The sequence below is a fragment of the Macrobrachium nipponense genome, chromosome 5 (assembly GCF_015104395.2).
Source record: "Macrobrachium nipponense isolate FS-2020 chromosome 5, ASM1510439v2, whole genome shotgun sequence".
NCBI classification, from domain to species: domain Eukaryota; kingdom Metazoa; phylum Arthropoda; class Malacostraca; order Decapoda; family Palaemonidae; genus Macrobrachium; species Macrobrachium nipponense.
The window spans coordinates 52,181,840-52,199,159 of record NC_061107.1 but is presented as its reverse complement, the minus strand read 5'-3'; the positions used below and the strand labels follow the sequence as shown (position 1 = coordinate 52,199,159).

Here is a 17,320-nt window from a genome sequence, read left to right as displayed (position 1 = left end):
ATTCGAAAATCTGGAATTCATGACGGATTAGTTGAATCACAGAACACACCACAGAATGCCCTTATAATAACACAACTGGTAAGTGGCAACTCCAACGGCACGGGTCACCCCTAGTTTCATGGGACACACGCTGCACCTTTAGTGGCCGTTAGTTCACAGAGTACAACAAGTTTTATTGTTTACCAAATTCTCATCTATTCGTTGGCTTCAAAATTGTACATTTGTTGCATTAGGTTACATATTATCGCGACCATTAACAGGACAAAATTGTACCAGGTGGTGACGTGTTGCAACCCACCTTTGCTGGACTTGCATCATCATAGTGTCTCTCACTCCACCATCGTGCCCAGTGTCACTTGGGTAGCGTACGAATCAAGTCTGTTCTGTGAGCAGCTGGACCGGTTACTTTTCTTTACTATTATTCTGAATGGCTTGTGAAAAAAAAGTGATGTGCATTGAAAAGTATCTCAAAATATGAACAGTCGGATGCATCATGGTCATAGCGACTATAAAGTGGGACGTGAAGATTTGCTGTAGAAAATCCTTGATTCATTTTGCTTGCCTCTCATACCTGATTTTATGTATATATGTAATGTGCGGTGTGACAAGCATATTAATTTGGAGATATGTATTGCAACCGTGTTGAAAGGTGCGGAGTTGTCACTCAAGACACTTCATACCCGGGGTTTTCAGTAACTTGTGAAGGAAACTTATGAAGAATTACAATAGGATAATAATGACATTTAATGCAGTGATTGATGATATGAAAATTAAGTCAAATTATGAGTAGGTATAATGAAAATGGGAACTACTCATGTAAGTAGTTGTTAGCTGTCGCTGATATTTTAGGCTTAGGCCTACCCCGGTTGAATTGTGCTCATCTAGATTATCAGCTACTTCTATTTACTCATTTTTTCGTTACCAAAAGTAGCGTGATGAATAATGTGTTTTTAACCAAAGTGCAAACCATGAATTATTTTGCAATTCCTTTCTCGTTTATGTCTAGCCCACGTAATGTGAGTGTGTTTCACGTACATGCCGTGACTAGTGAATAGTTCAGCTCCTCTACAGACAAGGTGATAGAGACTCGAGAGGTGGATGTAGGACGAATGAGAATCGAGCAAAACCCCGACATGTGGATAGAGCTGGCTTTATGCCAGCACGGTCTCTTGGTAGCTCAATCAACAACACCAAACTGTCAGGTTGTTTTGCTGAGGTGTACTACTCATGTGATTGCTGTACTGGTTCATCGAGAGGATGCAGCGGCATAAAATATGAATAATTTTTTGAACAAAAATCAGTTTGAATTCGGAGAGAGAGAGAGAGAGAGAGAGCCTAACCTGGTTGTTGAGGTTGAGACCGTAATGTGGTTCTTTGCATATTTTATAAGTTATATAATCACATTTCATAAATTTATCGCAAAATAATTAGCATGCATTCCATTCATTTTGGAAGCCTGGTTTCAAGGTAGCATTGGATAACTGCGTGTTTGGTCAGGATTTTTTTTATTGGAGAGCTGTTGTGCGCTGCACGCGTGGGTCATTTGTTATTGTGTATGTACTTTTACAAATGTGTACATTAAATGATCTAGTGCCGAGTGTCTACGCCTCTACGGTATTGCTTGTTTGTGATATAGTAGATATGTACTACAATCCAAATTGGTAGGAACTTTTAATTTTGCTGAAGTTATCAATAATATTGCTTTAATATAATTATGTTTAGACCTTGATATCTTAATTGCAAAGCAAGAACTAGAAATGGATGATAAAAGCACTAGGCTATTTAATGAATCTGATTAATAATCATATAATATAATAAACGAATGACCTTTAGTCATTCATATCAAAACATGAGCCGTTAACGAATGAAATACATTTAACTTTAAACTTGAAAGACTCCAACGTGACTCGATTTGCAGACCGTTGCTTATTAAGTCACGCCTTCAGATAAACTAAACTGTTAGATTAATTTGTTTTTCTCAGGGGACGGACAGAAACTATTTACTTTTCGACCAACAATGGGAATTGTTGGAACTCGTAAAATGTGTTCAGTGCTGAGGAAATATTTGGGACATTAAAAAAAGGTAGAAAAGAAGAGGGGGTGTGGTGAGATGAATCTTCGAATTCGAACAGCAGTTCGAACTTATTCGAATCCTCCTATCTAACCCAGCTGGGAGGGAGGGAAGAAGGAGAGGAGGACGGTGCCCGAGCCCGACCCGCATCAGCGAGACTGGTAACACGAGTTTGCGAGACTGAGTGAGTGTGAGTCTGGGACCAGACTTTGGTCTGAGTGGAGAGTCGATTCTGTTGCCCACGGAGCAAGTATAATTAAGTTTGTGCTCGAGGGTCCTTTCGGAAACGTTTTTCACGTAGAAGCGAAACACCTGGAATTCTGATAGTCGAGAAGTGTTATAGGGAAATGTTTCCATGTTGACATCCGTAGTTGGACATGTTTTAATGTTGTGGGAACTGGGCGTTTTAGAATAAACTCTGAAAAATTTTGGATTTTGCCAGTGATTGATACGGGACGAATGTGATTATATTTTTAAACAGAAGTTATGATGAGGATTTAATAAGTTGAAAGCCTATATATATCGGCTTACACGGATATATTCTTAACAGCTCTGCGGATATTAGCCGTCAGTGTTACTGCTAGAATGAAGTTGAGGTAAGTGCACATATTTTGTATATTTTCCTTTTCTTACTAATTCTGACTGGGGATATTTAAAAAAATATATATATGCTGGTAAACTTGTAGTATAATGGTTAGTTAGTCTTAGCTATTTTTTTTGTATGTACAGATATTTAGAAAAAAATACAATGCATTGGCATTCATGCACACTGTATGTATAGTAATGTTATATATAATATATATATATATATATATATATATAATATATATATATATAATATTATATATATATACACACACACACACGCACACACGTACACACACACACACACACACACACACACACACACACATATATATATATATATATATATATATATATATATATATTATATATGTATATATATTAGAGGGGGTATAACTGATATAAAAGGATTTTTTGTGCTCTTATTCTGTCAGATTAACTATTGATTATAAAGAGCCATGACGTTAAAAGTTCTAGGCTAAATTACATGGTGAAGGAGTTAGTAGAATAATTCTAAGTTTGAAAATGTTCACCTGTTAAGTTATCTTGAATAACTTTATTTGTACAATAACTAGCAACAGTGAATGAATGAATTTGCTTGATTATTAACATTTATCGAATTAAAATACTTAGCCAGAAATAAGATTAAATCATGTAAAAGACAGCAAATAAAAAAGGATAATAGACAAAGAGTACTAAGATAAAAAAGATAAATTAAGGAAACCTGCACTGAAGTCTGTAGTATTAAAATCAAATAATCACAATATCTCTTAAGGTCTGGATGGACAGAAGAGAAATTAGGTGAATGTAAAAATTTCGCTATTAAAGTGGTAAAAATAAAAAGTGCAACGTTAAAAAGTAGAATATCAGAAATTGACGAGCTTAAGGTAGTATACCAGGCTAAGTACCGACAGCCTATTTTAGTTTGACGGATGAGATTCTTTAAAAAAAACTTGTTTTCCTACAAGAGTATCTAAATATGATAATGCTAAAATTTCTTGATCGTAACCATTGCATCATAAGATTAAACTATTAAAACTGCCTTTATAATAGACTACCAATTACAAGGTTCATTAATGATGCAACTAAATTATTACTGATGGAATCCCCGCGTGACAGCGGTCTCGCCCATTCTAATTGAGCTAAGCTGGTTGCTTATAAAGCGAAAGTAGCATAGAGTGTGTATAACCAAAGTATAGCATGCATGACTGTAGCCTTATGGATCCGAAATGTGTCCGCGCACTTACGTTAAAACTTTACTTTGGAAGTATTTTGCATTCTTACCCAATGTTGAAGGAAACATTTTTGAAGCGAAATTGTTTACGTGCAAAACCGCGAAAAGTTGATCGGTGAGAACCACTCGAAGTTATTTGAAGAAGGACATTTTGTTTAGTGTCTATTGTTTACAATATTCTGTCTCGAGAGCTAAAGTAGAAATGAAAACTGTAGGTGTAAAGTTATATACATATATTTAGAAACATCTATTTAAAAATGCTTATACGAACCTATGGTGTAAAATTGCTTAATTTGTTTGTACGCTTCGTGTTTAATATTTCAATTGTCTTCATCTTTGTCTTCAACTTATAACACTGTACCAATACTGTCGAAACTCGAAAGTAACGCTAAGATAATAGAGGGGCAAGGTGGTAAGTCTTGGCCCAAGGGACGTTACTTACTTAATCCCAGGAGAGAGAGAGAGAGAGAGAGAGAGAGAGAGAGAGAGAGAGATAAGGATTGAACGACGACTTTTTCAGACTTGGAGTTCAGGATGCGCAAACTGTCGTTGTTACACACTGAAAGAAAAAATGTATGGATACGCATTTCGTTTGATTATATATGGATGTTGGTGCAATTTCTTTTTATGTAGTGTACAAATGCACCTACGACGAGGATTGTGGATAAAAAACTGTTGACTTTTCATTTACGCAATTTTCTGAGTTTGTCATTACATATTTCTAGTAATAGTTTTGAAAATTGTGACTGCATTATTATTTGTTTTTAAAATTCAGAATTGGAATACTTTTTTTTTCTTGATATAAAACGACATTATCTCAAGAATTTAAGCACTTTAGGCATAGTTGGTTCAAACTTGTACTGTCATGGTCTTCGTAACGTTGCCTTTTGTAGTCTAGGAAAGCAATTTACTTGCAAAATTGCGTTTCTTTAGATAAAAATTGTCTATGATTATTGGTGCACCATATTTTATGGTAAAATAAGAGAGGGTTTTATCCGTCAGACAAAGGTGTACTTCATTAGGAACAGTGACGAGAGGGCGGACTAGGTTTTTTCTTTAAATACTTCTCGCGATAGAATTAGATTGTAAATGAACAGTTAACAGATACTGAATGCTGTCAATGAGAAACGGATACGAACCTGAAGAAACGAAAACAAAATAGTCATATCGTTTGATTTATTTTTTGCAATTAAGTTGTGGTTCTTGGATGGGAAGCAACTGACCAACACGTAGATGGAATTCGATCTTAATAACGTGCTCCTTTAGCAGTTTTTTTTTTTTTTTTTTTTTTGTGAGCTCATACTCTTTTTTTGCAGAGATGGCCACACGTGCGCGCACACACACACACACACAAACACACACACATGAAGGGTAGCGCAATATCGCGAAATTGCAAAAGATACCCTTAGCGCCCTTAATAAGTACTACTTTGCTTCATATTTGGTTGAAAAGTGGTGCTGATTTCAGTCCCTCGTCACTTATAGAAAAACTGACCTCAGCCAGGATTTGAGCCCTCTCCCTGAAGCTTTATGCAATAGTTAATGGGATAATTTTTGTTGAACAGATACCCATTATGCTATTAATATCCAGTGAAAGGTTTTCCATTGTAGCAGACATAAGAGCTGATAGCTTATGTATACATACACATTATTAATATATAATATATTTCTATATATATATATATAAGTTATATAATATATATACATATATATATAATGTGTGTGTGTGCGCGCGCTCGTGTGCGTGCGTGTGTGTGTGTGCATACAGAAGGATCCACATTAACATAGAACGAAATGTATCTAAAAGTATATACAATCTTACAAATTTCGTCCACCCTTCCGTGGATTTTTCCAGTGGAGGATGGACGAAGCCAATAAGTAATGTATATATTTTAATTAGTACAATTCGTTTTACTAATGATTACTGTGGATCCTTCTATACATAAGTGAGAAGCAAGATAAGGTTTTTTATATATCAAATATTACATGTGTATAAATATGTGTATTTATATGTATATACAATGTAATATATGATGGATAAAAAAATCATATCGCGCTTCCAGTTATGTGTCTTTCTGGCGTATAAGGTTTGTTTCTTTAGGAGACAGGAGACAGATCTTTCTTTCTCTTTTTCTTGTTTTTTGCTGGCATGGGCTAGAGGCTTGTATAATATATACTATATATATATATATATATATATATATATATATATATATATATGTATATATATATATATATATATATACACACACACACACACACACACACACATATATATATATATATATATTATATATATATATATATATATATATATATATATCTATAATGTTTGTGTGAGTGTTTTGACTGTCGTTAATACTCCACTGTGACCACGTAGCCTATGCGTTTTATGCATACATACGTAAAATCAATAAAATGAAGAAAGTGTTAGATTTAGATAGGAGCAGTATTAAGATTCGTGCAATTGGCAGTATAAAGATTTCAGTGTACTCAATAAGAATACATGAACTTCGAGACGCTTCATTAGGAAGTTGAATACAGTAAAATCAAGCCTTAGATTAGCGCAGCATTAAATAATTACCAGCAGCGATTTCGTATCGTACTATGTATTCTCCCCTTTCATCCCCTTACACTGCTATCACAACCACCTCCCCCGTTTATTTGGGGTCGAATATATTATCTCTGCCTACATCTCATGAGCAGCATCCTATCGGGAGCCGAAGTCATAAAGGAACCGTTTCTTTGCTTGAACTCCTTTTAAAGCCTAATACTAATAGGCCTATTTGTCGTCGCATTACTTGGATATAAATCACCTGACCATTTAGGTCTAAGAGGCAGTCTGTCAATGTTGTAGAGTTATTATTATTATTATTATTATTTTATTATTATTATTATTATTATTATTATTATTATTATTATTATTATTATTATTATTATGTTTTGGCTTGCTCGTTTTTAACCATCTACGTTTTTCGTCCTCATTCGAGTTATGGAAGCGTTTTTAGTTTTATAGAACGTACTCGGTATAAAGTGTTTGTATACATACCTGTTTTGAATGACTGTTTACTTACATGGCTTGAAAGATTTGTGTAATGTGTACGTGCGAGAAATCGGTAACCGTTTTTGCCTTCCATGCTTCATGACATAATATAACCTTTCTTTCTTTAAGAGGCATTCGTACCTTCAGACCTGGGGATGAAACAGGTATCAGGATGGCCTTCTCTTTATTCTTAGCACAGCTCCGAAATTTAATCTTCTGTAACAAACTGGCAGATATAGGTGAATTAGGCCTAGCGGTTTATGCAAATGTCTTCCAGTACTCTTTCCATTAATATATTTAAATTGCATAAGATTCATTCTTCGTCTGTAGCGCGTTTTTTCAGTTGATATATTATAGAACCAGTGCACTGAACGAGTCTCATATCTACACTTTCTTATCCTGCCTGTTAGATAGGCTAAGTGCTTCTAAATAAGTCGTTGCCGTGGGTCAGATGCTCTGCTTTAGTTCGCGCAGACTCAGATGGGATTTATTTTCCGGATTATTAATAACTTACTCGTTCTTAGTATCGGTTATTATTTTTATAGTGTTAATATGGGATAGGGTTGTTTAGAAAGAGCAGACATGCCATATCAGCTTTGTCCTATTCTAATGAAGCATTGTTAAGACTCAGTACTGATATTTTAAGTGTTTTTAACAACGTGGTAAAACTTTTGCGTATGATATAACTCCTTTTTCACATTTGCCATTTTTCTTTGTAGGCTATTATATATCTTCTGGGAGTGGGGTTTTGCTCCAGTGAGTTGAGTGGGTTAAAATGAATTCAAATTAGCGCTTGACTGACTGTAGGTGCAGCCAATACAACAAGTATTGCGTGAACGAATACGGAGCTAAGCAGTGTGTTTTTGGAAATAGAGTAGTACAGCAGTTATATATAACACACATGCACACTTTCAGTTGGTTTAAGCCATGGTACTTTTTGGGGAAAATTCCCTTAGGCAAATAACCGCAATTTCACAAATCGATATATATATATATAATATCTATATTATATATATATAATATATTATATATATATATATACATCACATTCATCCATACACACACATATATATGTACGTATTCAATGAATTTTTATCATATCACCGTGATTCATATACATGCTTTAATCTACAAATGTCCTTTAATATCCAATTCGCTCTACCTCGGAATTAATATATTTTCATATATCTTATCCGAAGGAGAATTCTTTAGTTTGTAATTTCGTCCTTTCGTGGATTCGAACCAGCACACAGAAGAAAAATCGGGACTTCGTGAGGTAGAGCGAATTGGATATTAAAGGACATTTGTGGCTTAATGCATTCACACACACACACACACACACACACACACACACACACACACACACACACACACACACACACATATATATAATATATATATTATATATATATATATATATATATATATATATAATGTGTGAGCGTGCGTGTGTGTGTATCAAAAGCATATCTGTATTTTACAGATGTTGCTGTTATTACACACGCGCCCTATCATGCTTATCAAGTCTTTAATCTGCATCGTGAGCTGATTAAGAGTACGAGATGATTCTTGCCTTAGTCAGGTACGGGGAAGAAATATAGAAGAGTTTGGTTCGAGAAATGCTCACAATAAAGACAAAGGCCTTTTTATTAAGAATGTGGATGACAGTCGAATTCAAAAGTAAGTATTGCGTGGAGAACCGCGGAAAGGGAAGGAAAGACTTGTCAGGTCTCTTTCGCTCGACGCCATCTCTGTGAAGTTAGATCGCCAGTGCGAAATTAGCGTCTGGGAAGCAAGTTCGTAGATGTTGCGGGAGGCAGAGATCGTCGGTCTTAGAGGTGAAGAGAGTCCGTGCAAGTGCCAGTCGGAAAGGCGTGTTTGACGACTCAAGTTGCGCTCTGAACATGAGCAGTAGCGCTTGAAGGAGCCAGAGTGCCGGTATTTCGTGAATCATCAAGAAGTTCTGGAAGAGATGGCACTTGGTGTTCCAGTTAAAATCTGTTATGGCTCTGTTGACCTAAGCACTGAACTAGCTACCTCTTAGTTATCGATACTAGTTTTTCTAGAGGCCTATATCTTTGTATTCATGTGCGTTCGGTGGGCTTCATTCATTATTCACGTTATAAAGCTGCATCATCTGTGTATGCTCATCTAGAATATATGAATTCTAGAATGATGCTGAGAAGACCATCATGATTCCCAAGAAGCGGTAATGACGATAATTCTACCCACGCACAATCATTCATCAATATCGCTTCATAATAAGAGGCATTGACCCCGGAACTTCTTGAATGTACGTACGTACATACCTAAGGGAGTTGAGCTGTTGACTTTAACTTGTTGGCTTATGATAATTACGCCACGTGATAAGGTGTTAGGTAGTGCTTTTGGGTGCTATGCTCAATTCTTTTACGACTGGTGTTTATTGCGATTATTATTTAATGAAGGTAGTTTGTGTTGTGAATGTTGAAATATCGAAGTTATTATTATTATTATTATTATTATTATTATTATTATTATTATTATTATTATTATTATTATTATTATTATTTATAAATCTTTACCAAAATATAAATATCTAGTTGAAAATATTGAGGTTTGGCATTTTGTCTAGTATGATATGGAAATTAGCTATAATATAGAAATGAGAAGTTCAACCCTCAAAATCGTGTTCCCTGTGAACATGTTGCTGTCTGGAGATATAAATCTTGTGCTCCATTTTGCCCGAGAGCGTTTCAACGTCTACCATCCAATTCCAAGTCTCTGAAAAGTTTTTCCTTTTTTTTCATAGTATTTTTGGAAGTCAGGGGTAGTTGAGTTTACCTTCAGGGTATGATAATTTAGTCAGCGTTAAGAATACTTTATTCTAGGAAAAATGAAGCTATGTCATTCGGTTATAATGCGTTTGATTATTAGTAATATATTCCAAGAATTTTTATCTGTATATCTTTCGTTGTAGATGCTGCAACATTTGATCGCTTCCTCCCTGTTTGTAGTAATGTTCCTGACGGTTTTGTCTGTTACCAGCAATTTTTTCTTCTTTATCAGTGACGTTCAGTCTTCTTTTTCTCATACTGTCCATGTGTTTGTTTATGATTCAGACTCGCCTATTTCTTCCCCATTCACTTTTTAACCTTCTCCTGTTGATTGCACCCACTCTTATATTGATTGCCTTTTCGGAAGTGGAATCCCGTAACTTAGATTTATTGCCTCTAGAATAGATTCTGCTTATTTCTCAGTCTCCTCTCTCGTTGTCGGTTCGATTGTTAGTGATAAACGTGTAATTGGTCCACGCGTATCCAATAATATGGGTAATCATGTTGCTTGTGACTTATCTTGGAAGGATCACATAATTCATATTGCTAAATCTGGCTTTAAAAATTTAGTGTAAATTCTTCTCTTTCGACATATAAAAGCTTTATTTTTAACTTATTCGTCTCTGTTTGTGAAGTTTTGGTGGATTAGCAGTTGCCTCCTTCTTCCTTCATGGTGGGAACCTTTAGGTCTAAATTGATTCATGCTTAGCTTTTGCCTAGCTCTCTGTTGGACGTACAATCCACGAACGTACTCACGGTCTGCACTAACGGTGTCCATGCTCTCGCATCATTGGGGATATGTGCCATTGGCGTCAGGTGTTACCAGATAGTCACCCATCTCATTAATGACTGAACATAACATTCCGTAATTATCCTGACTTGGAAATCAGTCAGGGCATAAATGATTATGTAAATATATCCGCACTCGGCTTATCGTGCGACAGCTGGCCAGAATCATTCAGCTTGAGGGACTATCGTGATTATATATATAGTTATTAACGTATGAAAATAGGTCGCCATGAAGTTGACGTGCTGCTGATGAGGCTTCTGAGCAGATGCACGAAGCAGTCATGAAAGCTTTCAAGTTTCTATTTTCATTTTTTCTGATTTTTCCGTGAGGGTCTTCTTCTTTAAGGTGCTTCTAGGTGAACATGGCGTCGACGGCTGATGGAGTGTCTTCCCAAGTGGATCATCTGTTAGGGGTTATTTTTATTATCTCGGAGCAATAATAATAAAAAAACACTTACAAGATTTTGGATGTAGATCTTGTCAGAGCGTTTAACTAGATGTGGTCCATGTCAGCTTTGACCATTTAGTATTAACAAATATGTCGAAATCCTATAGAATGCATTTGTCATACTTTGCACGTCCTATAGAGGATTGCCAGAATATGTAATTATGTCGGTTAAGATTTTTGTTTTTCAGAAACAATTGAAGTTTTATACTGGTTTTTATGATGGTATTGTCATCAGCATCACTCTTACTGATAACCATTGATCATAAGCAGCGTTGAAATGTGACTTAAATTTCTATACCACCAACAGTTAATTTACAAAGGCTTTTTTTTTTTTTTTTTTTTTTACAAGGACTCATAAATTCATTTGATCGAATGTCTAAGATGTCTTGTGTGCGACGTAACTTTGCAACGCAGACACCTCTATCCAGCATCGCACTCATTAGGAGATTGGTTAGGCCATTTTATCACCTGAACTATTTATTTGCTATTTAAAGAAGGAGAAATGAATAAGGGTTGTATTTAAATGGTGCGTGGAAACGAGACCAACGTCTTGGAGCTTGCAGGTCCTTCAGCTCCCTTCCCTCCCCCTCCCCCTCCCCCTCCCCCTCCCCCACCTCGAGGCAGTGGTGGAGGTGTTTACAGCCGACAGTTCGATTGGCCCTATGCCTAGATATGGTTACTACGTTAGAAGCGTTTAACTCTGATTACTGAACGTTAGTATCGGACGCCTTTTTTCCTTATAAGAGGCCAGACCTGATTGCCATATTGTCTTTCAAGTAGCTCTTCAACATCCCTCAACACCTCCTAAGAACTAGTTTCCAACCTTTTTTTATTTATTGGCATTTATTTTTTACTTTTTATGTTCCTCCTTGATGTTTATTAGCTCTTGGAAGAGTAATTTGCGACTCTGGGAATCGCTCTAATAGGAAGACTAGATATTTTTCTTATTTTGTTCTCATCAGCTGCGGGACTTGTGAATGGATTTATCTCTTAAGCTTAATTTCGGCATTGGGCTCTCACTTGTTTGAGGAAATGCACGCACGTCACACGCTGCCCAAGAAGTATCACCTAGATGCATCGTTTTGTTTGTAGTTTCATAAGATTATCACCAGGTTTTATATTTGCTTCCGTATGCCTCATTGGTCATATATATACATATATATGTATAATATATATGTATAATTATATATATACATACACACGCACGTATGTATATATATGTTTATATATATATATATTATATATATATATATATATATATATATATATATATAGTATATATAGGAGGAGAGAGAGAGAGAGAGAGAGAGAAGAGAAATCATTTAGGAGTTTTATATTTTTATATATATTGTGAGGGTCTTCTTTTATCTACCAACCTTATATAATTTAATAACGAAGCATTGCAACAGAGATCTAAATAAGTTAGTAGTAAATAGCATTGAGCCTACAGTAAACTTTTACAGAAAATGGGTTTCACACTTATGCGGAAAGCATCATTCGTTATACTACAGGGGCTACAACGCATAGTACATAGACTTATTAACACTAGTAGTGGGAGAGGTCTGCTCTGGAGTTATGCCTACTAATGTTGTTTTTACTAAATTTTATATTGTGTTGGTATATTTTGCTACCATAGCTAAGAGTGATTCTGTGTATTTATTGGCGCACGTGACATGGGCCATAATAATGAACGTTTTCAATTACTATTCCCAGCTGTATGTATAAGTTTTAATTTTTAAAAGATTGATAATATATTTCAAGAACACAATTAAGTGATGAATGTTATTTTGTTGATAATGTCACGTAGGCTAATTAGCATGCTCTCTAGTTTTATTATTAACCAGTATCCAGTATCTTGTTTTTAATTTTTGATATACTGTACATTTTTCATGTTAGTTGAAAATCAAATTTTTGTTTGTTTATAGGCAGGCTACAGTTAATGTAAGCTCGATTTGAGTTTTCTGGTAAAATAAATATGATTTTCAAATCATGATATCATGAAATCATAATGTTCTTATGGTACATTTTTATATAACAAGCTCGCAGTCATAGCAAAACACGTATGTTCAGATTTTTTGGAACAAAGTTATTGCAGACTGATTTGTTTGTTTAACCATTAGACAGAAATAAATAAGCTTAAAAAATCCGGACTTGAAGTTTGTAAGCTTGATTTTCAGTACTGAGTTTAGCAACCGTAGAGTTTTGACATTTTCTTTGCAACACCTACTACATAACATATTTCTTGATTTTCCGGAGAACTTAGTGCGACATTGCTTGTGCTTAAGGTTTTGTTGCATTTGCTGAATGTATTTCACACACTCACACATAATGAGAGAGAGGAGAGAGAGAGAGAGAGAGAGAGAGAGAGAGAGAGAGAGGCTTTACTCCTTATTTGTTTGTCAGCAACCCATCAATATTAATAGGTGTTTGCGGTACAGAACTGTTTGATATCCCTTGTCAGTTGATGGATACAGCCAAAGCCTCATTATGATTGTGATGTAGGTGTCCTACTTCAAAGCTCAACGCTTTCTCCGGGTTAGGCTACACACCTTCCTCTTCATTTCTTTTTTCGGTGTATTTTTCTTTTTCTCTTGGACGGGCCTATATTGCTTAGTAATGGTCCATCACGTGTGCCTTCTCGCAGAAAATATTTAGTGTGATAAATATCTTTTATTTTGACTTGCTTTACATTATTTTACGAAAACAATAAGTTCAGACAAGGAAAGTTTTTAGGTATTTTTGCTTACTAGCTCTATGATTATTTTCATTGCTGGAAAAACTAAGTAAAAGTAATGACTACAGAAGTGAAAGTAAAAATAGTCCATATGTTTTTGTCTCTTTCAACTTTCAGTTAATCGCGCTTCCACTCAATGCTATTACCCTCACTACCTCCCTTAATGAAGTAGGGTACGACGGAATTAGAAACCTACTAGTACTGCATCCTGAGTACACTCGTTTCGCGCGGCATTGGTGTTCAGTGGCAGTGAACACGGCTGATGCCAATCCTCCATTTGCTTTAGAGCTGTCCACGCCCGGTTGCATTCTCATGACTTCAAGTGTCACGTCGCAGCAGAGTTGATCCGCTTGAACCCTTGTTTGTGCATGATTCGATGACGCTTTCGGAAGATTGCTATCGCTTTTGTCTTTAGGACAGGCGGAGTGGAGATGGTTGCCAGTAAATACGGAAGAGGTCTTGAAGAATTTGGTGTTACCAATAAGGTTGCATAGGCTTTGTTAGTATATATTATTTTTTTGTATTCCTTCATACACTGATTGAAAGTTTGCATATATTTGCCAGATGCGTCATCTTGTTATTTGTCTACTTACCAACTGAATTTTTTTTTTTGTACACTTGCCTATCTGCCAGACCTTTGAATTTTATGAAATGCATACAATTATGCGCTTCCTTTCATTAAATGCATGTTTTCTCCCAAGTATTTTACTTGCATAAAGTGTATACATTTCTCTGGCAGCTCTGTATTACTTTCATTAAATGTTTACGTTTATTTAGTCAAGGTGTCTTGAATGCTTATGCATAACTTTCCAGCTTGTGCCTATCACGTTCATTATGCATAAGTGGCTTCACGTAAGCAATGCCTATACATTGTTTTTTTGCATGCAGGCAAGTATATCTTGCATACCTGTATAGGAGGTCATACAGTTGTGCATTCAGGTAGGTATTAAAAATCACGTCACATTTGGTGAATGTTATAACATGTTTTTCATTGATATTTGCATAGATGACAAACGACGATTGCAGAATGTGTAATGACGGTAAATTCTCCACCATTCAGCGCAGTTTAGGAGAGACATAACTGGGCAGTCTCGGGAATGCTATTTTGGTGGCGGGAGTGAATGAATGGGCTGAGAAAATCCGGCTAAACACGAAAGCAATTTCTCATAAGGTGGGTGTTTCTTAGTCTATACATTTTTGACAGGCTAATCTGCACTGGAGCCCATTATTCAAATGTGATCCTAAAGGCTCCAAGCACGTAAGCCAAACTCTTAATAGCTGTATCATTGTTTGACATTAAATATATGCTTAACGGCATTCTGTACAAACACTGGCTCCTTTAGAGACGGCCAAGAATAGGAACAGAGAGAAAGAATGGAAAGTATCTTTTCAGTGGCGCAGTTATGTGCAGAATTGCGCAACTGGTAAGTAGAGGAAGGGCTGTTACTGTTACCCCTCCCTTCGATACAACTTCTTGGCTGTGTGGACGCTGCGATTGCATGTGACATGTGAACCCTTTCATGGTGAGGCTCAAGTTGTTTCTCCTGCAAATGTCTATCCTTTTTGATACACAGATATATGTATGCATATATATATATACTGCACAACTTCCCTATCTCACAGCCGACTAGGGCTCAGACGGTTAATTATAAACTTTAAAAAGTAGAGATTTCTTTATGAATTGATATGTGGATATGCATACACCTACAAGTTGCAATATGTTAGTTTATCTGTATATATATATATATATATATATATATATATATATATATATACATAATATATACATATACATATACATATAATACATACACATACACACATATATATATATGTTTGTGTGTGTGTGTGTGTGAGAGAGAGAGAGAGAGAGAGAGAGAGAGGCGGTTCGGGGACGGGTGGAATTTGCTATGCATCACTCACCACGGTATGAAAATGAAAGGAGGTAACTATGAAATGAAACAGTTGTCTAAAACTAAATGTTCGTGTAGTTACAGGATATTCTGGGGTTCGTATTTAACGAGACAGGAAGAAATTGCGATGAAATAAATAAAGGTCAATCAAGTTCATAAAACAACGTCTATGGTATATGCTGGTAGAAAAGTGTGACATCTGTGGATTTCAAGATTTATGACTACTTTGTACTCATTTTTCCCTCTAGAACCGGTTGCATTCCTTTAAGGGCTCTCGCATGGTCTTCTTTTCCTTATTTATGGTTTTAATGTTATATACTTGTTTATTTATTGATGAAGAGCCTGTTTATTTATTGATGAAAAGCCTGTTTTGTCAGAATATGCCTTTCCTTTGCCAGTATTGCAGACAAATAACTAAACTGTACATAAATTACTTGGGTTTAATTATGATTTAACGCATTCATTAAACAAATCCAACGTATTCTTAAGCCCCATCCACACGGTCGAGCTTTGCCTGACAATCTTTGTTCAATGTGACGTCAGAAGCGGGAAAAGTCAGACCCTTATCTGCTGTTTCTCTGCTTCTGACGTCACATCGAACAGAGTTCATCGAGCAAAGCTCGGCCGGGTGGACGGGCCTTTTTACAGTCTAGGTTGAGAAATATTTCATATATAAGATTTGTAGAAAAGACAGCTAGATGAAAAGTAACTATAACGTGAAGATAATTCGAGTTTTCATTGAAAAGATTGAGCTATGTTAAAGAAACGGTTTCAGATATTGAAAAGATTTCAGTACTGAAGAGATGTAGAGAGAAATCAGAATTAGCAGAGCCAGAGTAAGGTTTAGAAGTGGTGTCTTTGCAGGTCAGAGCTAAGCACAAATCGATCTTTAGATTAACGATGATAAGAATTGCTTAAACTATAGTCCAGGCAAAGAGTTGGGGTTTGATATAATGATGGTTCCGTTAGTGGCCAAAGGATGAAGTCGAACCGCAGAAAGATTCTGGGGAATGAGCAGACTCAAGGGTGGTGATGTAGGACGACATTCATGATGAGCTAAGGATTTGGATGAAAGTCAAGAGAGAAAGCGAGAGATCAGAACGAAGTTAGTTGATATAGGGTTGCAAGAAATCATGGACAAGGTGGAAGAAAGAGGTCAACGATAGAGGGTTGTGGCAGTTGAAGGGATTAGCCCAAAGGTCAGGGAGTTGGACGGAAGCATAGTTTGCGATGTTAGATAGAAATTTAAAGAAAGACACGAAGAAAGGCTTTGTGAATTGGGTGAAAGTCAAGATTTGTTAGACAGGCGAAATTTAGGGGAGAGATGGACGGAGAGGAAAGTAAGAGAGTTAGCATGAGAGGACCAAAATGTACGTGAATGGTAATTGCACTTTGGAGTGTTGCCCTATGAGAGAAGAGCGTTGTATTTAAGGGATTTGAACTGTAATTTGCCTGTAACTGTCAAGACATAATTTGTGTAATTGCAAAATAAATTCCGACTGCAGTTTCTGTACACGGGTAATGTGCTGCCGGAATATGGCGAGACAAACTTTTTATATTATCTTAATAATGTAGTTAAGCTAGTTGGAAATTACCTGTTACGCCTCTGCCTTTTATGCCATTATAGCACATCTGTTGCTTGCATCGCTACTCAACACAAGTGTTTAATCGAGAGTTTATACCCATGA

General features: G+C 36.0%; 1 protein-coding gene across 2 annotated transcripts in view; it reads left to right on the top strand.

Annotated features, from left to right (window-relative positions):
- The first annotated feature begins 341 nt into the window (after positions 1-341).
- LOC135215298 (cytospin-A-like) overlaps positions 342-17,320 on the top strand; it is a 692,483-nt gene continuing 675,504 nt past the window's right edge. Inside the window, exons 1-2 of one of the 2 annotated variants that reach the window (XM_064249852.1) lie at positions 342-385; positions 1,983-2,667. The gene's annotated coding sequence lies outside the window, so the exon portion shown is untranslated. Of the gene's footprint in view, positions 402-1,982; positions 2,668-17,320 lie in introns of both variants that reach the window. The other variant, XM_064249851.1, reaches the window with a different exon arrangement.